Source organism: Grampus griseus (genome assembly GCF_964374135.1).
Source record: "Grampus griseus genome assembly, chromosome: 7".
In the NCBI taxonomy this organism is placed as follows: domain Eukaryota; kingdom Metazoa; phylum Chordata; class Mammalia; order Artiodactyla; family Delphinidae; genus Grampus; species Grampus griseus.
This window is the reverse complement of record NC_139001.1, coordinates 80,674,215-80,700,578: the sequence shown is the minus strand read 5'-3', so window position 1 is coordinate 80,700,578 and position 26,364 is coordinate 80,674,215. Positions and strand designations below refer to the sequence as shown.

Here is a 26,364-nt window from a genome sequence, read left to right as displayed (position 1 = left end):
CATCCTCAGTGGCTCTTTCTTGAAAGGTGGTTATCAGTAATCCAACCAAAGGGCAGCATTTCAAATTTAACCTTAAGTGGCTCTTGAAATTTCATCTTCAGGAAGTCTTTCTATAATAGAGTTGAAAACTTCCTCTGGGTCTGCACGTAACAAACCAGTGCCCGATTCTGTTCTCACCACAGTCGCTTTCCATATTTAACCCGGGAACGTTGAGTCCTGTCTACTTAATAGCTGTGTTTCTCCCGTCCGTGCTAGGATAAAAAGGGCAAAGCTGGTTACTCTGGGATGGCAGATCTGTGCTAACCACCCCAGGTAGTGCCACCAGATGGATGTTGAATAAATGTGTTTGGACAGTGATGTCACCTGAAGCACACACTCCGATCCCAGGGCCCTAGCTTCTCTTTTGCATTTAAACTTCAGGTATGCTTTGATCAAGTACGTGGTCAAGCCTTTTCACTTAAGTTTACTTTGGAGCCTCAGCAATGTATCCAATCAGATTGTTGCCAAAATCACATACGGTATAAACCTATTTGGCTTTTATCCAACAGAACTCTAATATGAGGCAGTAATGTAGGTGGTTACTTGGCCATCTATTAAATTATTTTCTATATATTTTTAGTAGCACCTCATTAGTAATTAAACTATATTTCAGAATTTTAATTGAAATGTATTTGACATAGAACTGTAAATTTAAGGTGTACAACATGCTGATTTGATACATTTATATATTGTAACATGATTGCCATTGTAGCTATAGCACCTCTATCATGTCACAAAATTATCAACCCTTTTTAGTGGTTGGAATAATTAAGATCTAGTCTCTTAGCAAGTTTGATGATTATAATACAGTATTGTTATCTTTATTCACTATACTGTGCTTATTTGTCTACTAGTTTCAAGTAAACCATATTTTAACGTATCTCCCCCCAAAGGGTAAATTCGAGTAAAGCAATACGGAAAATAGTGGGGAGATTGAGATTAATTAGGAAATGAGAATCCCTAATGCATTCATGGATTTTCTTCTGAGATTGGTTATAACTCTGAAAGGGAAAGGTTTTCAGTTTTCCAGTCTTTAAAATGAACTGTCATGTTAGAGGCTTTTGCCCTGACTTGTCTGCATGTGTTTACCCTATTAGAATAAGACATTGGGGGCTTCCCTGGTGGCGCAGTGGTTGAGAGTCCACCTGCCGATGCAGGGGGCGCGGGTTCATGCCACGGTCCGGGAAGATCCCACATGCCGCGGAGCAGCTGGGCCCGTGAGCCGTGGCCGCAGGGCCTGCGCGTCCGGAGCCTGTGCTCCGCAACGGGAGAGGCCACAGCAGTGAGAGGCCTGCATATCGCAAAAAAAACCACCAACAAACAAACCAAAAAAGACATTGGGTTAGTTTTATATACAGGATTCCCAAAATAGCCAAGGCAGTGACCACAAGCAGAGAGCCAGGTAGCGTTCCTATAAGATTTCTCTCCACTAAGGTTACAAATGTTCTTACTGCCATTTCTCCCCTGTCTCCTCCATCCCTGTGTTCACCAGAGGCCTAATGGATAATTTTGTGGACAGCTTTCCTTGAATTGTGAGCTGAAATACAGGCTTTAAATATAGAGTTTTAAGATGTTAGGGAGGAAAGTGACATTGATTTATTTGTTCTGTTCTCAGCCAGCCTGAGAAACCTGTCCCGTCAGGTAATCAACAACTGCTTTTATCCTAACTGGTGACTTCAAGAGAGGGATTACTCATCCCATCATTACCATTCCCCCTGAGTCATCCCGGCTGGTTCCTGTTGGTTTCAACCGAATAAGAATCTTCAGGCCGTGGACGCTAAGGCCAAGGCACCTGTTTAGTAATATGAATTACAGAAACACGCCTTGGACACGGAGCCATGGCTCATTCTGGAAAGATACTGTATAGATTCAGGTCTTTAACTATGTGTCTCTTTGAGGAATTGTGTTGTCTGGTATGGTCTAAGTGGCCATCTTTGTGGTCAGCATAGAATGATCGTATGAGCAACCAGACCCCCCAGCCTGCCTGGTGATGCTCTAAAGGGCAAAGATGCGGCTATGAAAATGAATGGTGATTTGGGAGCACCTCGAGCCTGTACCTTCTCAGAAGTGCTGCAGGTTGACCACTGAGTATTCAGTGGGGATCTTAGTAAAGCCCCTTGAAGGCCTTGTCCTTGTGATGGTGCTAAGAGGTATAGGTACACTGAAGGGAAGCTGGTTTCCATTTTACTACCTGTCCCTTGTCATGCCACTGTCCTCAGTACTATTCTTGGGTCCTGTTGTATATGATTTGGATGACAAATCTGAGAGTAAATTGTCTCGGTTTACATGTAATTGTAGAGATCAGTATTGATTGGCACGTGTGTTTAGTTCCAGTTCATTCCAAAGTTCAGTTTATTTCCAAGTCCTTAATTTTTATGTTCATCACAGACCTAGAGAAACTTAGTTTTGAGGGGGAGCTGTCTTTTAAGACTTAGTTGAGGTATCACATGTTCATGGGAGAGCTTGACACGTGGAAAAGAAAAAGGCAAATGCTGGATGCAAGTTTGTGGGTTAGTTGAAAATCCTGCCTCTTTCACAGATTCTTAACTAATCCTTCCTGGGTTTAAATAAAATCAGCAGTTGCTTTTACAACAGCGATTCTGTCACCTTTCTCTATCTTCAGGAACTTGAAATATATCACTAAACAACATCAGAATTAATCCAAGGCCCTCTAGACTGTAGACTGAGCTGCTTGGGGCAGGAACCTTGCCTTCTTCATCTTAAATTCCTAGGACTGAGAAAAATAAGGACTGAAAAAAAAAATGCCTGTTTTATAAGCAGGTATATATGAACTAGTAACCATGGAAATAAGACACATTGCGATCCTGAAGCCCCAGTGGTTTGATGGCATTCCCTGTAGGGTCAGCGTTGGATAGAAACCTGGGTGCAGGAGGGGAGCAGCTACTCTGGGACTCTTGGACGGGCCTGCAAGGAAGGCATTAATGTAGGCCCCGTGGCAGGTTGGCTTTTACCATTGCCCATGATTCCTGTGTTGAAGTAGGAGGGCTCAGCCCACACAAATGCTGAGGAAACAAAACCAACTCTTTTATTACCCTCTCCAACATTTATAGCCAAGCCCTATTCAGTGTCCTTATCCTGGAGCCCTTCGGACAGTCATTTCAATGGTTTATTTTCTTTTCACAACCAAAAAACAAATAAAATATTTTATCACCTTTTGGGTAGACTTGATGTCTTTCTCTTCATTTCATCACGTTCTGGGTCTATAAAATTCCCCTTACCTTTCAGTTTTTATAATGCAGGGATAGGAATTCTGTTTTCCTCCTTCTTTATGTAAAGATTTTTTTTTTTCAGTCTGAGCATTGTTGTTTTTTTTTTTGGTCCTATATCCCCAGCCTGTTGTTGCTGTTGTATGTGGTGTGAGGTGCAGGGGAATAGGGAGAGGAGGACTGAAGGCCATGTGTTTGCAGGGACACATGGATGGCAGGGAGAGGTTTTGAATAAGAAGAGATATTTTTTTCAGTGCCGTTCTCCACTATGGGAACATTGGAGCCTTTGGCGGTGAAGAAGTGGTTGTGCTGGCTTAGGAGGAAAATACTCCTGAGATTTTCTCTGTGGTTTCTTTCCCAGGATCCACAATAAAAACTGATGAACCCACAGCACTGTGATTACCCCTCTCCATTCTGAATTGTATGTCTTCACCCCCAGCTTCCCGCTTTAGAGCTCACATAGGCTCAGTGTTTTTTCTGCTCTTTGTCTTTTTTTTTGCTCATTTCTGCCTCATTTTCCATATGCCTCCTTCTATTAAGGTGTCAACTGCAGGACACTCACTCAACCCAGTCATCGTGAGCCACAGAAGCTACTCGGACACCTGTGTGCATTTAGCAGGACAAAGCTATTCTCAGGTGATTGTCAGCCGAGTTGATGCAGTATGAGATTGTGTCAGGGTCAGTGGTGCAACTCAGTGATCTGAGATGTCTGTCTTCTGCCCCTCTGGTCCCTTCACCATCAGCTTTAGTGAAGACCATAGAATTGAAAGGGCGTTGGAGGTCTTTTCCCTTAAGGATCCTGATCTCCAAGTACAGAAGTGCATTCGACAGCATCCCCATTGATGGCTGCTCCTCCGTCCTCTACTTGAATAATTCCATCGGCAGGGCGCTCCTCACTCTTAGGCATACCATTCCCTTGTCAGGCATTGCAAAACTTGACCCCAAATGGGTCTACCTGCATCTTTTATGAAGTTACCTTCTGAAGTAACTCTCTTCTCCAATGATTTGAAAAGTTATTAGTCAAGGATTAACTCTCAGTCTCCCCCTCCCTCCACCAAAGTTTTCATTTCTCTGGGCAAACAAGTGTAGCTCTCTCAAACACTATAATTTAGGCAGAATTTTTAGACCTCTCACCATCCTGGATATCTGGTTCTGCAGGCCTCCTAATTAGAAGTGGTTGTTGTGTTCCAGAGGTGACTGAGACACCTGAAGAGGAATTTTGCTTGACCCAGACGTTTTGGTCTAAAGATGAGGCTCTGTTGCGCTAGCTTCTTTAGGCAGCAGAAATATATATATATATATATATATATATATATAAATAAAATTGTGTCTGTCTGTATGTATATATATAGATGACATGGTGTTTTTAATTACTGTAAAATTCATATAAAATACTTTCTGTCTAGTAAGGTTTTGGTAATTCTGTGCCTGTGCTGTTGAAAATCTGAACCAAAATACATAACTTTATATTTAGCATCTTGTATGATTCAGCTTGATGCTCTAATCTGTCAAGTCTTTTTTTCTCTTATGAATCATAGTAGCTGTCTTTCTTGGCTCCATGCCTTCAGTAGGTTTCATAGGAAATCTTCTTATCTTCATTCAAGTAGTTGATAAAAATTTTAAATGGCATAAATAAAGACAGAATTCTGCAGCATCCTACTAGAATGTTTAGAGTTGAGGCTCATCTATTAAAAAATATTACTTGGATAAGGAAACACAAGCTTTAAATGATACATTAAACAAGATGGACTTAATTAATGTTTATAGGACATTCCATCCAAAAATAACAGAATACACTTTCTTCTCAAGTGCTCATGGAACATTCTCCAGGGTACATCATATCTTGGGTCACAAATCAAGCCTTGGTAAATTTAAGAAAATTGAAATTGTATCAAGTATCTTTTCTGACCACAATGCTATGAGATTGGATATCAATTACAGGAAAAAATCTGTAAAAAAATACAAACACATGGAGGCTAAACAATACACTACTAAATAACCAAAAGATCACTGAAGAAATCAAAGAGAAAATCAAAAATTACCTAGAAACAAGTGACAGTGAAAACAGAATGACCCAAAACCTGCAGGATGAAGCAAAAGCAGTTCTAAGAGGGAACTTTACAGCAATATAATCCTACCTCAAGAAACAAGAAATATCTCAAATAAACAACCTAACCTTACAACTAAAGCAATTAGAGAAAGAAGAACAAAAAAACCCCAAAGTTAGAAGAAAGAAAGAAATCATAAAGATCAGGTCAGAAATAAATGAAAAAGAAATGAAGGAAACAATAGCAAAGATCATTAAAACTAAAAGCTGGTTCTTTGAGAAAATAAACAAAATTGATAAACCATTAGCCAGACTCATCAAGAAAAAAAGGGAGAAGACTCAAATCAATAGAATTAGAAATGAAAAAGGAGAAGTGACAACTGGCACTGCAGAAATACAAAGGATTATGAGAGATTACTACAAGCAACTGTATGCCAATAAAATGGACAACTTGGAAGAAATGGACAAATTCTTAGAAAAGCATAACCTTCTGAGACTGAACCAGGAAGAAATAGAAAATATAAGCAGACCATTCACAAGCACTGAAATTGAAACTGTGATTAAAAATCTTCCAACAAACAAAAGCCCAGGACCAGATGGCTTCAGAGGCAAATTCTATCAAACATTTAGAGAAGAGCTAACACCTATCCTTCTCAAACTCTTCCAAAATGTAGCAGAGGGAGGAACAGTCCCAAACTCATTCTATGAGGCCACCATCACCCTGATACCAAAACCAGACAGAGATGTCACAAAGAAGGAAAACTACAGGCCAATATCACTGATGAACATAGATCCAAAGATCCTCAACAAAATACTAGCAAACAGAATCCAACAGCACATTAAAAGGACCATATATCATGGTCAAATGGGGTTTATCCCAGGAATGCAAGTATTCTTCTATATATGAAAATCAATCAGTGTGATAAACCATATTAACAAATTGAAGGAGAAAAACCATATGATCATCTCAATAGATGCAGAGAAAGCTTTTGACGAAATTCAACACCCATTTATGATAAAAAACCCTCCAGGAAGCAGGCAGAGAGGGAACTTCCTTCAACATAATAAAGGCCATATATGACAAACCCACAGGCAACATCGTGCTCAACGGTGAAAAACTGAAAGCATTTCCACTAAGATCAGGAACAAGACGAGGTTGCCCACTCTCACTGCTATTACTCAACATAGTTTTGGAAGTTTTAGCCACAGCAATCAGAGAAGAAAAAGAAATAAAAGGAATCCAAATTGGAAAAGAGGAAGTAAAACTGTCACTGTTTGCAGATGACATGATACTATACATAGAGAATCCTAAAGATGCTACCAGAAAACTACTAGAGCTAATCAATGAATTTGGTAAAGTAGCAGGATACAAAATTAATGCACAGAAATCTCTTGCATTCCTATACATTAATGATGAAAAATCTGAAAGAGAAGTTATGGAAACACTCCCATTTACCACTGCAACGAAAAGAATAAAATACCTAGGAATAAACCTACCTAGGGAGACAAAAGACCTGTATGCAGAAAATTATAAGACACTGATGAAAGAAATTAAAGATGATACAAACAGATGGAGAGATATGTCATGTTCTTGGATTGGAAGAATAAACATTGTGAAAATGACTATACTACCCAAAGCAATCTACAGATTCAATGCAATCCCTATCAAACTACCAATGGCATTTTTCACAGAACTAGAACAAAAAATTTCACAATGTGTATGGAAACACAAAAGACCCCAAATAGCTAAAGCAATCTTGAGAAAGAGAAACAGAGCTGGAGGAATCAGGCTCCCTGACTTCAGACTATACTACAAAGCTACAGTAATCAAGACATTATGTTACTGGCACAAAAACAGAAATAGAGATCAATGGAACACTATAGAAAGCCCAGAGATAAACCCACACACATATGGTCACCTTATGTTTGATAAAGGAGGCAAGAATATACAGTGGAGAAAAGACAGTCTCTTCAATAAGTGGTGCTGGGAAAACTGGACAGGTACACGTAAAAGTATGAAATTAGAACACTCCCTAACACCATACACAAAAATAAACTAAAATGGGTTAAAGACCTAAATGTAAGGCCAGACACTATAAAACTCTTAGAGGAGAACACTCTATGACATAAATCACAGCAAGATCCTTTTTTTTTTTAAACATCTTTATTGGAGTATAATTGCTATACTGTGGTGTGTTAGTTTCTGCTTTATAACAAAGTGAATCAGCTATACATACACATACATCCCCACATCTCTTCCCTCTTGCGACTTCCTCCCACCGTCCCTATCTCACCCCTCTAGGTCATCACAAAGCACCGAGCTGATCTCCCTGTGCTATTCGGCTGCAAGATCCTTTTTGACCCACCTCCTAGAGAAATGGAAATAAAAACAAAAATAAACAAATGGGACCTAATGAAACTTAAAACTTTTGCACAGTAAAGGAAACCATAAACAAGATGAAAGACAACCCTCAGAATGGGAGAAAATATTTGCAAATGAAGCAACTGACAAAGGATTAATCTGCAAAATATACAAGCAGCTCATGCACCTCAGTATCAAAAAAACAAACAACCCAATCCAAAATGGGCAGAAGACCTAAATAGACATTTCTCCAAAGAAGATATACAGATTGCCAACAAACACATGAAAGGATGCTCAGCATCACTAATCATTAGAGAAATGCAAATCAAAACTACAGTGAGGTATCACCTCACACCGGTCAGAATGGCCATCATCAAAAAATCTACAAACAATAAATTCTGGAGAGGGTGTGGAGAAAAGGGAACCCATTTGCACTGTTGGTGGGAATGTAAATTGACACAGCCACTATGGAGAACAGTATGGAGGTTCATTTTAAAACTAAACATAGAATTACCGTATGATCCAGCAATCCCATTACTGGGCATATACCCTGAGAAAACCATAATTCAAAAAGAATCAAGTACCACAATGTTCATTGCAGCTCTATTTACAATAGCCAGGACACGGAACCAACCTAAGTGTCCATTGACAGATGAATGGATAAAGAAGACGTGACACATATGTACAATGGAATATTACTCAGCCATAAAAAGAAACGAAATTGAGGTATTTGTAGTGAGGTGGATGGACCTAGAATCTGTCATACAGAGTGAAGTAAGTCAGAACGAGAAAAAGAAATACCATACGTTAACACATATATGGAATCTAAAAAAAAAAAAAAAAAAAAGATTCTGAAGAACCTAGGGGCAGGACAGGAATAAAGACGCAGACGTAGAGAATGGACTTGAGTACACGGGCAAGGGGAAGGGTAAGCTGGGATGAAGTGAGAGAGTGGCATGGACATATGTACACTACCAAATGTAAAATAGATAGCTAGCGGGAAGCAGCTGCATAGCACAGGGAGATCAGCTCGGTGCTTTGTGACCACCTAGAGAGGTGGGAGGGAGGCGTAAGAGGGAGGAGATATGGGGATATATGTATACATAGAGCTGATTCACTTTGTTGTACAGCAGCACCTAACACAACATTGTAGAGCAATTATACTCCAATAAAGATGTTCAAAAAAATGATTTGGCAGCTTGTGATTTGCTCTTGTTCCCACAAGGATAAAAGATTTTATGTACTGACTTGCCAAAATTCAAGTCATGTCTGGAATTTTACTGATTTCATAGCCTGGTAACCATATCATGAAAGAAGAGAGATTTGTTTGGCTATATTTTACGTTAGATTACCATCCTAGATCTTACTAATCACTTTTTTCTTTTCGACTTGTTCACAAACCAACTGTTTACTAATCTGCACCTTCATTTATTCAGCTTCAAAGAGATGTTTATTTGTGAATCTTCAGTGTCTAGTATTGCCCTCAGTCTATGGGACATGGTTCTTGCCTTCAAAAAGTTTATAGTCCAGTGAAGAAAGAGATATATAGTTATAGTACTCTGTTGGTAATATACACATGTGTGTATGGTATTTATATTACTTGTATAAGAAAGATGGAGTTTTATAAACACAGTACAGTAAATAACACTTAGTAAAGGTATGTTTAAGAGAGCTGACCCTGCCTGGTTGTGAGATAATGGACAAGTACGATTTGAGCTGGGACTGCAGAATAAGGAGTTGATGATTAGTTTTGGAAAGGAGGGAAGGCATTCAAAGAAAGGAATAAGGCCTCCAAGGATAAGTGGCCTGTGCCTAGATTCCAGACTCTGGCCTGCCTAGGCCCTTCTGCCTGCCACTGTGACCTCCAGACTCCCGACCTGTGCCTTGCACCTGGTCATGTTAACTACTGGGTTTTTTTGCTCTTTCCTTAACTATTTGACTTACAGACTTCTAAATGAAGTCTGTGTTTTTGATGAGGCATTCAGGATAATCAATAATCAGATGACTACAGACAGTTGACAGGACATGTCTCATAGCCACCTACATCCTAGTATGACAGCCACCCCATAGATACTATGGAAAGCAGTGGTGTTATGACCCTAAAAGATGTCACATGCAATCATATAGACTGACAGACTTTAAAATTAGGGTAGCACCTATGTTTTAAACCAGTAATTCCACTGAAAAGAGACCTTCTCCCATGCACACACCCACTATCCTCATGCCTCAGGACATCCAACCACCTTTACTTTGAAATATCTCATCTCCTTTCATCCTTAGTTGAATTGTTTGAGAAGATTTGAAGTGGATCAATTCAGCTGTGTTTGCATTTTCTAGAGCATGAAAAATGGTGTTTCAGCACTTCCCTGGTGGCACAGTGGCTAAGAATCTGCCTGCCAACGCAGGGGACACGGTTTTGAGCCCTGGTCCGGGAAGATCCCACATGCTGCGGAGCAACTAAGCCCACAGCTACTGAAGCCCGGATGCTCTAGGGCCCGCGTGCTGCAACTGCTGAAGACCGCGCGCCTAGAGCCCGTGCTCCACAAGAGAAGCAACTGCAAGGAGAAGCCCACGCACCGCAAGGAAGAGTAGCCCCTGCTCGCTGCGACTGGAGAAAACCCGTGCGCAGCAATGAAGACCCAACTCAGCCAAAAAAAAAAAAAAAAAAAAAGGGTGTTTCAGTGATTACACGCGGCAATTGAGGAACCAATTGTACAGCCCAGTAGTTTAGATTGCAGGTGGAATTGGCAGCATCGGTAGTTAGAGAAACTGCCCCCAAGCACAGGAGCTGAATAAATTCAGTTCATGCTGCACAGAGAGAAAAAACTTGAAACACCACAGTGGTGTTTTCTTCAAATGCATTTCCAATCATTCCTCATTTGCTAAGGAAGAGCTTTTATTTTTCCATGTTGGACCTCTGTTTCGATCAGACATGTAGCCAATTGGCTAAGATAGCAATTCGAAAAGCTGGCTGGGATTCTGTTTTTAGTGTCCTGGCAGGAACGAGATGTTTGTTATAATTGGGAGCCTTAGCTGTTCTTCCATCTGACCATTTCCTCCTGATTCTTACTCCCCTTCACCTTGTTTCTCTGGGAGCCCGTAGTGTTGCTTTTTATATAGAAGAGGGACATAAATGACCAAGGGCCGTGAGACAGCTCATGAACTGCTTTTTGGCTTAGAAGGCAGACGTCTTGAGGGTCAACAGCAGGAAGCTTTGCCGTGAGGTCTGCAGGGGTTTGGGAGAGCAGGCTAATGCTCTGTGAACAAATCTCATGCCTGTGGGGCACTTTGTTACTTCCCTGCAACGACCTGCTCCAGCAGGTGGTACTCAAAGCCTGCTTACAGGACTGATAGTGGTTTAGCTAAATCTGCTGCCCGAACAAGACAGCTCACACAGGGTCAACTTCTTACACTACCTGGCCCTGTTCCTTTGCTACAATCGAAAGTTACAAAACCTGAAAGGGGACTAACATTTATTGAGTACTTACTGTATGCCAGGCGTTGTGAAACATACTTTATAGTTATTTCACTGAATTCTCACCGTTTCTTATTTACTTCTCACCACGGTCCTGAAATTGATATTTTACTGTCCTGACTTATAGATGAGGAAACTGAGACTCAAAGAAGTTAAGCAACTTGCTCAAGTTAATCATTTCCTGGCAGAGATGATCAGAGCCTGAGTTCAGGATCTAAACAAGGTTTCACGGACTCCAATTAAATCCAGGACACTAAACCTTGAGAAAAACTTGTGTTCTGAGGGTGGCTAGAGATGTAAATACTCAGGCTGAGGAGCAACTGAGCTTCCAGCACAGCTTTTTTATATAGAATGTGACATATAGACAATGACATATTCTTTCTTTTATTGCCATCCAGTAATGTCAGAGCTTTATTGAAATTGTAAGATATTATAACGACAGAATCTTGTCACTGCTGTGATCTAGAGGTCAGTGTAAAAGTAACTCAGTTTTCTATCACTCTACCCTCTCCCACCCTTCCCAAATGAATCCAAATAGTGCAAGCTGGATGTCCTGTCCTTTTAGCCCGTGACAAACAAAAGAAGTGACTGAAACTATGCAGAAGCTATGCCCTGTTCACAGAGCAGAGTCTGTCAAAATTAAAGAGCTCTGAATTTCCAACAACTTCAGACAGACACTGGCAGCTGACTCACCATGCTTTTCAAATTTTGTTTTCCTTTAAACTTGAGAAATGCCTTTAATGCTTTCCTCCTGATAAGAATGCTTTGCAGACATGATCTTCTAAGCCAAACAACTGTTTTATGAGGCCTTGCAAGCCTGTTGATTGTATTCATTCTCTTTCTCGACAAATGGTGTATCCCTGCACTTACTCTAGCCAGTAGGTCTTGTCGATAAATCTGCCAAAGGCCAGGCCGGTCTGCACAAAGCGTGTTTTACACCTTCCCCAACGGGATGAAAGGCAACTTTTCAGAGCTCGGTAGGGCGGAAATTCCTTATCTTATCGAGCTCAAGAATAAAAGTGTACATCTATCAGTTTTCATTCTCGCCTGCCTACTACAGTGGTCAGGAGATTACTTATTGTTCCTTCATTAGCCAACTTGTAAATACCCAAGTTCAGGGGTGAGGAAGGAAAGTTCCAGCTGTACTCTGTGATCTCAGAGTCACTGACTAGTGGCAGGCAAGAGAGAGAAGTGCATCCTGGGAGGCCTGCTTTCCTTTCCCACAACGATGCTTAAGTGCCATTGTTCAGGAATAATCAAAAGGGAAGTTTGTGCATCCAGTTACCAGATAGGGGATCAGAGAGCCTCAATTTCTCTTGACATAGTTATGGGTCTTCTATGGGGATTAGAAAGCTCTGCAATCATGCAGATGACTTTCAAAGGCAACGTGAGGTATTTTACTGCTCAAACCAAGCCCAGCTGTCTCAGTAACCCAGCGGCTAGCTGACAGTGCCAATGCTGTTGTAAAATCGGGACCACAGAGAGCTGGGTAACCTATTTTAAGGAGATTTTATATTTCTGACAGGGGTGATTAAAAGACAAGCTCTATTGCTCAGATCAGCACATAGACCACAGACATAACTCTTCCCCCCAGATTTCTAACTGAGATATATTTCTGTTTGCAGTGTTGGTGAGTGCTGGAGAGGTCATTTTGATTTGTTATTTTGTAAACTGGGCATTCTGAATATGGAGGAGTTAGTTCACAGAGAGCTGCCATTAATTCGTAACTTACAGTCCCTTTTGGAAATGTCTCTTGCCACTAGTGTCATTGCAAGCAAAGTCACAGTCCCCTCAGAATCCTTCATCCTGAAATGGTCACGTCCAGTCCTGCCAGGGGAGAGCTCAGCTTGCGCTGTTGGTTTGTATATCATCTGTATTCACTCCAGTTTTCCTAAATTTACAGTCAGTAGCCTAGTTAGTTTAGGAGATTTTTTTAGTTAGACAAGATAACTCACAAAACTGGTAAGGAATCTTTCAACCTAACTTAAAATGGAAACAGCTGTATCTTCAGTAGAAATTCTCTGTAACATTCTATCACTTTTGTTTATTTTTCTTGACAATGAGGAAAGGAAATACCAGAATTGAAAGTCTGCCCCTTAGTAACTGGCAAGAAGGTGGGTTCTGGTCTGCCTAACTTTTCTCTGGGTAGATTTAATCAGTGTTTGCTGTCAAAGAAGAGAAATGTTTAGCTTTGGCAAAGACACTTTCTCTGTCTCGATAAACACGGTTAAGGTGACAGTAGGCCCTGTGTGAAAAAATTGAGGGGAATACTTTTTTATGATTGGAGTACCAAAAGACAGATTTACTAGGGGCTCTGCTGGGCTTTTCTCCCTAAACTTCCTGATTCAGCGGGTGATGCAGGAGCAGGTACAATGTTATATGCTGTTACACAAGTGAAACCAACAGATTGAATGATTCCCTGCTTCTGGGTCATAATTCTTTGGTAACAGCGAGAATCTCAAACCTGCAGTACTCCTTCATCTTCCCCAGGGCACACACATTTCTTTTCGTAAGGTGGGGTTTTGTTTTGTTTTGCCTTAGTCTCCAAAAGGACTATAATGAGGAAAAAAAGAAATAAGCAAGTGTTGAAATATGAATGAGTGAGAGGAAAGCATTAACCAGAGCCTCTCCTCATTAGAAGCTCCCTAAGTTTTATGTGTTGGCAGGAGGCTTCACATGGAAACAAGCTCAAGTGGGCACCACTCCTGCTGTTCTGAGGCCCAGCCTGGCTGAGCGTGTGTTCAGGGGCTGTATGACATTCCCTGCCACCTCTGTTGCTCAGCTTAGGGAGTCAGCTTAGGCCACAGGCACAGTAAAGGGCCTGTAGGGATCCTGGCCTTCAACGGATGTTAAATGATTTTTGTTTTCTGAGCTCTCCGTTGCCCAATCCCTCCACCAGCCACTCCTAGCTTTATTGAGGTAAAATTGACAAAATTGTGTATCAAATTGACAAAATTGTGTAAAGGTGTATAGCATGTGATTTGATATGCATATACAATGTGAAATGATTACCACAATTAAGTTAATTAACACCTCCATTACCTCACATAGTTACCGTTTTTTTTTTTTTAATGGTGAAAGCACTTAAAATTTGCTTTCTTAGATAATGTCAAGTATGCAATACAGTATTATTAACTGTAGTCACCATGCTGACCATTAGATCCCCAGAGCTTATTCATCTTATAACTAAAAGTTTGTGTCCTTTGACCAGCACCTCCCATTTCTTCCACCCCCAGCCCCTGGCAACCACCATTCTACTCTCTGGTTTATGATTTTGACTTTTTTTAGAGCCCACTTTTAAGTGATAGTAATACACTGTTTTGTCTTTCTTTGTCTGGCTCATTTCACTTAGCACAACAGCTTCATCCATGTTGTCACAAATGGCAGGATTTTCTTCTTTTTTTTAATGTCTGAATAATATTCCTCACACATGTACCAAGAAAACATATACCACATTTAGAAAGAATTCATTCATCTGTTGACGGACACTTAGATTGTTTTCGTATCTTGGCTATTGTGAATAATGCTGCAGTGAACATTGGGGTGCAGACTTGTCTTAGGGATACTGATTTTATTTCCTTTGAATATATACCCAGAAGTAAGATTGCTGCATCATATGGGAGTTCTATTGTTACTTTTTGAGGAACCTCCGTACTGTTTTCCATAGTAGTTGCACCAGTTTACATTCCCACCAACAGTGGACAGGGTTCCTTTTTCTTCACATCCTCACCAACACTTTTTATCTCTTTTTGATTGGTAGCCATTCAAACAGGTGTGAGGTGATATCTCATTGTAGTTTTGATTTGCATTTCCTTGATGATTAGTGTTACTTAACATCTTTTCATGTACTTGTTGACCATTTGTATGTCTTCTTTGGAAAAATGTCTATTTGGGTCCTTTGTCCATTTTATTTATCTATCTATATATCTATCTATTTATTTATTGGCTGTGTTGGGTCTTTGTTGCTGCGCGCGGGCTTTCTCTAGTTGCGGTGAGCGGGGGCTATTCCTCGTTGTGGTGTGTGGGCTTCTCATTGCAGTGGCTTCTCTTGTTGCGGACCACGGGCTCCAGGCACACAGACTTCAGTAGTTGTGGCTCATGGGCTCTAGAGCGCAGGCTCAGTAGTTGCGGTGCATGGGCCCAGTTGCTCTGCGACATGTGGGATCTTCCTGGGCCAGGGATCGAACCCGTGTCCCCTACGTTGGCAGGCAGATTCTTAACCACTGCGCCATCAGGGAAGCCCCCACTTTGTCCATTTTTAAATTGGATTATTTGTTTTTTTGCTATTGAGTTGTATATGTTCCTTATATATTTTAGATATTAATCCCATATCAGATATTGGTTTGCAAATATTTTCTCCTATTCCGTAGGTTGCCTTTTCATTTTGTTGATTGTTTCCCTTGCTGTACAAAAGCCTTTTTAGTTCCCAATTTAAAGTAGTTGTAAATGCCTCTCAAGTGGCCTCACTTACCCTGTGACCGTGGACCAGGCCCTGTACCTCTCTGTCCTGCTTCCTCATATGTCTGTGGCTAGGATTGGACTAGATCAGTGGCTTTTCAGATGTTTTAAGCTATGGAACTCTTTACCCAAAGGAAATTTTGTGAAATATCCTAATACAAGCAGTTTTATAAAATCAGACCTCTTCTCCTTTAAGTGTGGGCGAGGGATCCAGAATACCTCCCACCCCACTCGAATCCCCTTCCTCTGTTGGAACTCCAACAGCTTGTTGTCAGTTCAGCCTGATAGCAAGCTGGCTGGTTGTCAGGAAGTCAAACCAAAGCCTGAAAATGCAGGTGATTTTGCCTTTGTCAACCCTGAATCCTGGAGACAACGTATTTTACAGTTTTAAGTCAACCAACCTAAAATGGCTTAATCCATCATAAATTTCTAAGCACTAATGATCCTTCTTTTATATGCCCTGTTCTTGTAACCAGAGTATTTTTTAAAGCTTTGCTGTTGTTCCAGTGATATGCAAATGCATTGGGTGATGAATTCTGTAAAGCATACCCACATCGACACTTCAGAACTATGCCAGGCGCTCCTGGCTTCCAGAAACTCAGACTCTTTGCTCCACCCCCACCCCTCTAACCCCACTGCTGCTGGAATACCATATCACCTTTCTTATTGATTGTGTCGGTCTCCTGGCAAAAACTAGTCTCATTGCTTGAAAGATCAAAACTCAACTCCTGACTTTGTCTGCAAGTTCCATGATTATTTAATTTTTCTGTCAAACCCTATTTCCCACTTCCTTCTAACACACATCCCACTTCAGGAAGTCATTCCCTCCCAGTTCTCTGCCTCCAAGCCCATGGTCATGCTCTTTGCCCATTTCTGTCTCTTCCTTTCCCATGAAGACCCCATCCTTTTTGTTGCCTCCCAGTACCCTTTACAGCTCACCCTTCACATCCTTTCATGCTCCCTCTTCATCTTCCATGGTACTTAGCAAGGAGGCAGCGTGATGTGGCAGCAATATTACAGAACAGGGAGACAACGCTAGTACTACTGCCCTCAAATTCTGCCACTTATTTGCAAGGTGCCCTTGGCTGCCTTTGACCTCACAGTTTCCTCATCTGTAAAGTGAGGTTAATAATACAGTATCTCCCTTGCCTACCTCACCATGTGGTCGTAAGAATCACGAGAACTATTGTATGTGAATGCACTCTATTATCACTTACTGTACCCTAAAGCACTTGTTTTAATTATTAATCCTACTCTGCCCTGTACTCACTGCAGTCATTTCATGTGTGATATCTAGTCTCACTAGTTCTTTAGGTCAAAGATTTTTCATATATTTAAAGTGTAACTGCAATACAACTCTGCAGTGGTCATCACAGTGCCGACCACACAGCAGGTACTTCATGTGGATTTAATAGAATTTTGATCTCTGATATTTCCCAAGAACCTACCGTTTTGGTTGTGCTGCAGTGGTGGTTGGTTGTTTAATTATCAGATAGGTACTTGAATTTCTGGCATTTTCCCAAAGCAAGATAGAAATTCTAAGGATATAAAATGGATGTGGGAGACCTTAGAAGCAGGGTAAATAAGTTGTTTGGGTGAGTTATTCTCTTGAAAATGAACTAAAGACAGAACTCAGTTCTTGGATCAGTCGTCATGAGTCTGGTAGCCAATCCTCACTGTAGCCTTGTACAACTCTGTGGATGTTATAGTTCCCTGTGCTATGCAGTAGGTCCTTGTTGGTTATGTATTTTATATAAGTAGTATGTATATGTTAATCCCAAACTCCTAATTTATCCCTCCCCTACCCCCTTTCCCCTTTGGTAACCGTAAGTTTTGTTTTCTATGTCTGTGAGTCTATTTCTGTTTTGTAGATAAGTTCATCTGTATCATTCTTTTAGATTCCACATATAAGTGACATCATATGAAAAACAAACAAACAAAAAAACCACCAAGGGCTTCCCGGGTGGCGCAGTGGTTGGGAGTCCGCCTGCCGATGCAGGGGACATGGGTTTGTGCCCCGGTCCGGGAGGATCCCACATGCCGCGGAGCGGCTGGGCTCGTGAGCCACGGCCGCTGAGCCTGCGCTTCCGGAGCCTGTGCTCCGCAGCGGGAGGGGCCGCAGCAGTGAGAGGCCCGCGTACCGGGGGAAAAAAAAAAAAAAAACCACCAAAAGACTCTCTGGATGCTCACATTGGACAGGGAGAAAGTCCCAGTAAGTGAGGATGCCACCCAGACTATCAGAACTACACCAGGTTTCACTGAGAAGGCTGCTTCAGTCTGAAATAGCAGAAGACCCTTTGCTGGCTTCAGCTGATGACACATTTTGGCAGTCCACATGAATTTGCTTCCAACTTTCTCCTAGTCGAAATAGGAAATAGGTTCTTGTATTATGTCCATTGTAAGGGTCAGTGCTCTTAGTGCCTCAGTAAGGGGAAGGCAAATACTTCATGTAAGTGAAAATTTATTTTAAATCACACAGAAATATACCATTTTTAAAAAGATATCTAAAATAAGGTGAACCTTCAGGAAAATAAGGTGAACCTGTTGTGATGGACTCTCCTTCGGGTGGCAGGGGCATGCTGGGTACCTCTTACTACCCCGGAGGTTTAATTTGCAATGAGTAAGCTGGCAATCAGTAAAACTTGATTTTCCCCCCTCCAAGCTTGACGTGTCTAGTGTACCTTCTGCTTCTGGAAGAATTGAACTTTGTTGGAAGGGTGAAATTTCTGAACCAAGAATGGGGACATGGGAGCTATGAAGTTTGCTAAAAATCATCAGTGTACCAGACTACCCAATCCCTAGTTCAGGCTACAGGGCCTCAACGTGATCCTGGTCAGTGCTACAGATCTAAGTGTGTCTGCCCTCATGCATTTATTCTGGTGATTGTCATCTGTGGAAAGTCTCATCCAGCATGCTTCTTTCTCCTTTTTAAGAAAAAAATTTGTTTCTTGAGACATTTCTTCTATTTAGCCAAACTAAATGTGTATAAGTTTGTTCTTTGCAGATTTGCTTATTTCTAGGCGCCTCCCTACATGATTTCAGCATAAATAATACCCTTCCCTACCTACGACAAGCTACAGGAGTCACTAGCGTTTTAGAAAAGTAAATGGAGCAGAGTTAGTAACACTCCACAATCCAGTGTATCTAGAGCAACTTTCACGTATTTGCCATTTGTACGTGGACTGCCTTCATCACTGTATTCAAACTGTAGGGCATGGACCATGTCTTACTTAAATTTTTATTTCTAGTTCCTCATATAGTACATAGTAGATGTTCAAGAATGCTTATTAAATGAAAAAGAGGTATATGTGTGTGTGTGTGTGTGTGTGTGTGTGTGTGTGTGTGTGTGTGTGTGTGTGTGTATGCATTTTCCAATTTAAAAGTTTATTACTGGGCTTCCCTGGTGGCGCAGTGGTTGGGAGTCCGCTTGCCGATGCAGGGGACACGGGTTCGTGCCCCGGTCGAGGAAGATCCTGCATGCCGTGGAGCGGCTGGGCCCGTGAGCCATGGCCGCGGAGCCTGCGCATCCGGAGCCTGTGCCCTGCAAAGGGAGAGGCCACAGTGGTGAGAGACCCGCGTACCGCAAAAAAAAAAAAAAAAGTTTATTACTACTTAGCTAGAAAAAAACGCCAGAGGTAAATTTGGATGGATGGTGCCGAACATGACATTTCTAATGCAGTGCTCGAAAAAATCACCCCCACAAAAGGAAGCCAAATCCATGGACTACATGGTGTGGCTATGCGGCAGCTGCAGGACGTTGGCAAGTCTTCTTGGATGTGTCCTGCAGGACCCAGTGAGCCCAGACCCAGAGGAATTCTAGTGACAGTGCTCTGTCAACTCTCCTTCATGAACTACCATTGCCAAAAGGTACACAGAGTTAAATAAAAGCCTAAGCAGGGCTGGCAGTATTTTAATGTACAACCACCTCGTAGGCCTCAGTAAGATATTAAGTTCCTAAGGTTCTGGAATTTTCCTTGAAGGATTTCATAACCACATCAGGCTTGTTAGAGTATTGATTATTGCTACTGCTGCTGTTTTCCCAGTGGAAGCTCCTGATTTGATGTCCATTTGATACTTTTCTTCTGTACTTCAACCTCTCTTTCTTATACAGACTTGCAACCTTTAACTGTTTTGAGTTAATGGTGAGAAATCAGCTAATCTTTGCTGTAAAATATGTACTAAGAACTAGCCATGTCTTTTCAACGTTTTATATATATACATATATATATGTATATATATACTTTTTCCGATTCTTTTCCATTATAGGTCATTACAAGATATTGAATATAGTCCCCTGTGCTATATGGTAGGTCCTTGTTGTTTATCTATTTTACACAGTATCTGTTAATCCCAAATACCCGATTTATCTCTCCCACCCCTTTCCCCCTTGACAACTCTGTTTGTTTTCTATGTCTGTCAGTCTGTTTCTGTTCTATAATTCACTTAATTTGTATCATTTTTTTTAGATTCCACATATAAATCATATCATATAATTGTCTTTCTCTTTCTGGCTTACTTAGTATGATGATCTCTAGGTCCATCCATGTTGCTGCAAATAGCATTATTTCATTCTTTTTTAGGGCTGAGAAATATTCCATTGTGTATATCTCCCACACCTTCTTTATCCATTCATCTGTCAACAGACACTTTGGTTGCTTCCATGTCTTGGCTATTGTAAATAGTATTGCTAAGAATATTGGGTGCATGTACCTTTTCAAATGACAGTTTTCGTCTTTTCCAGATATATGCCCAGGAGTGGGATTGCTGGATCATGTGGTAGCTCTATTTTTAGTTCTTTAAGGAAAACATCCTCCTTTAAGTGTTATATGTGATATGCATATCCCCTATGCACGTATTTTATTATTAAATCCATTGTCCCATTAAGTGCTCTTTAAAAGAAAATGTGACTGTACTTTTCTATCTCCTTTCTTCATCCCACAATATTCAGCAAACATTTGGGCCCCTGCTCTGTACCAGTCCCATTGCTGGAGATGAAAGACTACTGTGCCTTCAGGGGCCTTGAATATGATGAGAGAGGGAAACAGACCCCTGCCTGTGTGCACACCTTCTTCTTCCCATTGAAGAATCTGACATCTGATGAATGGTTGCTGCTGGGCCATTCAGGGATTAAAGGCAAGGTTTATCAGTGGAACGAATAAAGAAATCATTGAGGAGAATAATTGTTCAAGTTTGGGGCTTCAGACTGTAATCTCACATTACCTGGAAAAATAGCAGCAGTGATTGCCATCGGCTGACACACCGCCCACCGACAGGGAGGGGGTGCTCTAGGCTGGCCGGGCCTCCTGCCAGCCGAGCCGGGAAAGTAGCCCTGATTAGAGCAACTAGAGCAACTCCCTGAGCCGGTTCATAATTTGCTTAATCACACTTACTTCACTGAACTATGGTTTTGGCTTTAGGGGGTTTTAGGGGAAAAAATGCAAGGTTTGGGGAAAGGGAAAGGAAGCAGTTAGAAAGAATTCAAATTGATCCTCCTCCCTAGTCAGTTTGGGGTTGGCAGAAAGGAAAGCAAATGACATCAGTGACAGGTGTAAATATAAGGAAGCCGATTTGGACAGTGAGTCCTTTGAGTCTCGTTTGGGTGAGAATTATTGCGATCACAAAAGGAAGCAGCTGGTAAGTTCTGGAAACCTTTTTAATGTAAGCCCAGAGTTTGAATAATGCACTAAATGGAGTGTAGTGCATATATTTAAATATTTATGTACAAATGGCTGTCGTTTTTTAGCCTGCTCTGCCCTGGTCCCATGACTTGATACAATTGCTTTGAAATGATCATTTTGTAGATGCTAGAAAGGCATTGTACAGAAGATGAGAATCACAGCAAACCAAACAAAGAAAACGCAGAAGAGACCACTCTAAACCAAATATGTCCATCATAGCCAACTATATTTAAGAAGTTTCGAAGGCAGTTTAGCGTAGGGATTAAGATGGAGGAGTTTGGAACTGGACCTACATTTTAATCCTATCAGTGATTTACTAGCTTTGTAGCCTTGGGTAAGTTACTTATCCTGTCTTTAAATTTCAAATTCTTCATCCTTAAAGAGGGGATAGAAATCGTACCACCTCACAGGGGTGCTGTGAGAATTAAATGAATTAATGGTGTTCGGTGCCTGACACGCATAAACCCTCAAAAAATGTTATCTTAAAAAAGGACGGTGTCGTATGTGAGGGCTCATGCAGGAAACCATTAGCAAAGCATGGGGAAGTCAGAACTCTGAGAGCAGCAACTTTGTTTTAGGGACTGAAGCTTTGGCAGTGAACGAAACGATGCCTGGCACGTGGTAGGTGCTCCGTAAATACTGACTGAGTAACTGAAAAAATGGGTGTCATGCATTTAGGGTGTATAAACTGGATTAGTCTATGAAATTGTACATTTTAAATGAGGAAAGTATAAGGAAAGAAATAACGGGTGAAAATTTTGTGTGTGGCAGAGGTGTATATTTCAAACTTTTAGCCAGGAAAATGTTCATCCTGTCATTTCCTGTCAGGGGCACAGGGTTTGATTCCCTTTTCTTCCCTAAGATCAAATGATCTGGGGGTGCTGTTTGTAACGATCTGGATGGGGTCCTCCTGGCTGCAGCATTCCCAGCTCCTGTCCTGTCCTGCTTGCGTGATGTTAAGAAGAGACACTGTAGGGGAGAGACAAGCACACGTTTAAACGACTGATTAAAAACATTCTTTTCTCCTATTTGCTTCCAAATCATGACAATTTAACGTCCCCTTGTGATGGAAAAGAGAAGCTTGGGGGTGCCAGATGCCAGAGTCCAACTGCATTTCTGTTCTCCCATTTGTAAACCGGTCCCACCTGGGGTCTCTTCTGAACTCCCCAGGGAAGCCGTGGGCTGGTGGGTTCTGCCCTTGTCTGTGTACAGCGCCTTCCTCTGCTCCCTGTGTTCCAGGCCTAGAACAAACAGAGGGTGGGGAAAGGGACTGACATTCTCTGCCTAACCCTCGCCTGCAGTCATTTCTCAGACGTGATGAACAAATACTGCCTTTGAAGGAAGATGTACAAATTTGCCCAAGAAGGGAATGTAGTTCTGGGACCTCATGGCTACAGGATTGTGTAAATCACTCAACACTAGTAAAGTTGAAGTTATGAAAGTAAATAATTTCCATTTGTACCAGAGCTAATTACTCTAAGGAAAATGGTGACAGAAGATGTATTCTGTAACTTCTCAGGCAGCCCTGGAAGTCTGACTCCAAAGACAGAGTTTTCAACATACTCAACTCTAAGATGTTACATGTGGGCAGCTAATACTGATTTAGTTTGTGCTGTCTTCAGACATTATTCTAAGTGATTGTGACATATTCACTCACTCCCTTGAGGTCGTTATTGTTTATTATCTTTTACAATGAGGAAACTGAGGCACAGGGAGGTTAAGTGACTTGCCCAATGTTAGCACTAACTCTTAGCACTTGATTCAACATGTAAGGAAACTGAAATGCTGAGAAATAGCCCATGTGTGGCAAAATATTCAGCTCGTCACTCAGCTAAGTAGCAATTTCCCCCCGTACTCTATGTGCACAAGGAACCATTGCATCCTTTCCTGTGGAAGTGGGTTATAGCTCTTACCTATGAAGCCTGCATGCTAGGGGCAAAGAGAAAGGCTTCCCAGGCCACTTCCTCTTGTCTGCTCAAAAGCTTGAAATCTGGGATTTCAGAACCTCAAATGGAGTCCTGGGAGATGAACTGTTTGTCATATTTCAAAGAGCCTACAGGAAATTGCTCATTTAGGGGCAGTAAAACAGTGTGGGCTAATGTGTATAAAAACTTTTTTGCGTGTGTTTGTCAAATTATATATATCATGTTAATGTAATAGTTTATTTTGTGTGGGTCAGACACTTTTCATGGCACTTGTGCCTTTTGCTTTTCATCTTAAAAATGGGTAACTAATTATCTTCTACATAGAGTTTAGAGAAATCCTTCTAAATGTGGAATCTGGGGTCTGGACCTTAGGGATGAAAAAATTAGCACCTATTGACCTGCCGTGAGAGAGGGATGTGTTACTAATAGTCAACAATCACAGTGTACTCAAATGGATAGAACACCCCTATCCTGCAGGAAGGCAGTGCTTCCTGGCTGTTATCTTCCTTACCTGAATTCTTAATCCACTGTTGTATTGCAGAGAGCTGGTGACTATGTTCTTACTAAGCTCTCAGGGGCTTTACCAATGGAATTTGCAAAATGTAATTAGGATGGTGAATCGTCTGGGACTCCCATCCCTACCACCAAAAGATACATTTCAAAGCCAAATAAAAATGCTATTTTATATCATCTACTCTTTGGATTTTCCAAGCCCCTGGTCCATTTAGAGAGAACTGTTGAGCTTTAGCTAGATAGTAGGTGCTTAACCATAAACTATAGAGCCAAGCAAGCTCTTTTAACTTTTGAATAAGTTATGCATTCATACGGATCAAAAATCAAAACAATGAAATGAGGTATATTCTGAGAAGTTTCCTTCCCACTTCTGTCCCCTTATAGTGTATTATTTACCCCTGTCCCTCCACCTACAGGTCATCACTTTTATTAGTTTCCTGTATACTGTTCCTGAGTGTATTTATGCATATAAGTAAATACATATAGTATCTTTTCCTTCCTTAACACAAAGACATGATATTCATATATTTATAGCTATTTCCATTTATATATATAATATATATAATATAAATATGTATATATAATATAAATATGTATATTATATATATGTATATTTTATATATATATATATATATATATATATATATATATATATGTCCTAGGACTTTTTTCACAGCAGAATATAGGGAGCATCCTCATTTTTTTTTTTTTGGCCTTGCCACACAGCATGCGGGATCTTAGTTCCCCGACCAGGGATCGAACCTGTGCCCCCTGCAGTGGAAATGCGGAGTCTTAACCACTGGACCACCAGGGAAATTCCGTTTTTTTAATGGCTGCATCAGATTCCGTTGTGTATATGTAGATGTGTATATATATGTGTGTACACACACACACACACACACACACATACTCTTTTGATGGACACTTGGGATTTGCCAATCATTTGCTATTGTAAACAGTGCTGCAGTGACTGTCATGGCAATATATTATTTTGCATGAAAGCAGACCATCTGTAGAAAAAATTCCCAGAAGTGAGATTTTGGGTCAAGGGTAAATACATTTGAAATTTTAATAATGTTACCAAATTGCTCTTTGGAGTCACATTCCCGCCAGCAATATATGAAAATGACTGATTTCCCATGGCCTCCTCAAAAGAATATTAGAAAACATTTTTATCTATCAGACTAGTCAAAATCTGGAATTTATGAAGTATACTTTTAATTTACATTTCTCCTGTTTGAAAAGATGCTCAACTTTTCTCATGTTGTTTAAAGGCCATTTTGTTCATTTTTCTATGAAATGTCTATTAATGTTCTTTGTTACTTTTTCTGTTGGGTTACTGATAATTTTCTTACCGATTTTTACTAGCTCTTTCCATATTAGCGAGATTATCCATTGTTTTGTCTGTGACATGAGTTGAAAATATTTCCCCCAGTTTATTTGGTTTTTTTTACTTTGCTTATAATTTTTTTTTTTTTGGCATACAGAAGGTATTGTTGTTTGATGTAATTGAATTAATCAAACTTTAATTTTATACTTTCTGGGTCTTTTTTTTTTTTTTGTGGTACACAGGCCTCCCAGTGTTGTGGCCTCTCCCGTTGTGGAGCACAGGCTCCGGACGCGCAGGCTCAGCGGCCGTGGCTCATGGGCCCAGGCGCTCTGCGGCATGTGGGATCTTCTCGGACCGGGTCACGAACCCATGTCCCCTGCATCGGCAGGCGGACTCTCAACCACTACGCCACCAGGGAAGCCCTTTCTGGGTTTTTAATCATAGTCAGAATGGCCCTTCCCCACTCCTAGGAAGTCACTCATATTTTCTTGTGTTTTTTTTTCTTTTTGAATTTATTTTGTTGAAGTATAGTTGATTTACAATGTTGTGTTAATTTCTGCTGTACAGCAAAGTGATTCAGTTATACATATATATACATTCTTTTTCATATTCTTTTCCATTATGGGTTTATCATCACAGGATATTGAATATAGTTCCCTGTGCTATACAGTAGGACCTTGTTTTTTTTTTTTTCAATTTCATTTTTGGCTGCGTTGGGTCTTTGTTGCTGCACACGGGCTTTCTCTAGTTGCGGCGAGCGGGGGCTACTCTTCATTGCGGTGCACGGGCTTCTCATCGCGGTGGCTTTTCTTGTTGCGGAGCACGGTCTCTAGGCATGCAGGCTTCAGTAGTTGTGGCTTACGGGCTCTAGAGTGCAGGCTCAGTAGTTGTGGCACGGGAATTTTCTCGTATTTTTAAGAACCCATTTTATTACAGAAAATTTTAAGCATACACAAATTAGAAAATAGTATAATAAACCTCAATTACATGTCATCCAGCTTCAACAATTAGGGGTATTTTGCCAATCTTGTTTTATCTTATCCTCCCATCCATTTTGAGAATATTTGAAGCAAACCCTAGACATTATATTTTCTTTATAAGTATATCAATATATATCAATAACATGTAAGAACTTTTTAGAACGTAACTTCTATAACATTATTATACCAATAATTCCTTAAGATTATCCAATACTATTCTGTGTTCACATTTTCTTTTCTGGAACTTTTATGGCTTTGTTTTCTATGTGTATAGTATGAGGTGTGTACTAACCTTATTTTTTTCCTGGCTACCCAGTTGTCCCAACTCAG

At 40.8% G+C, this 26,364-nt stretch overlaps 1 long non-coding RNA gene across 1 annotated transcript in view; it reads right to left on the bottom strand.

Moving 5' to 3' along the window:
- Positions 1 to 216: 216 nt before the first annotated feature.
- LOC309824887 overlaps positions 217 to 26,364 on the bottom strand; it is a 203,188-nt gene continuing 177,040 nt past the window's right edge. The window contains exon 3 of the long non-coding RNA XR_014296984.1: positions 217 to 251. This is a non-coding gene — a long non-coding RNA (uncharacterized lncRNA). The remainder of the gene's footprint in view (positions 252 to 26,364) is intronic.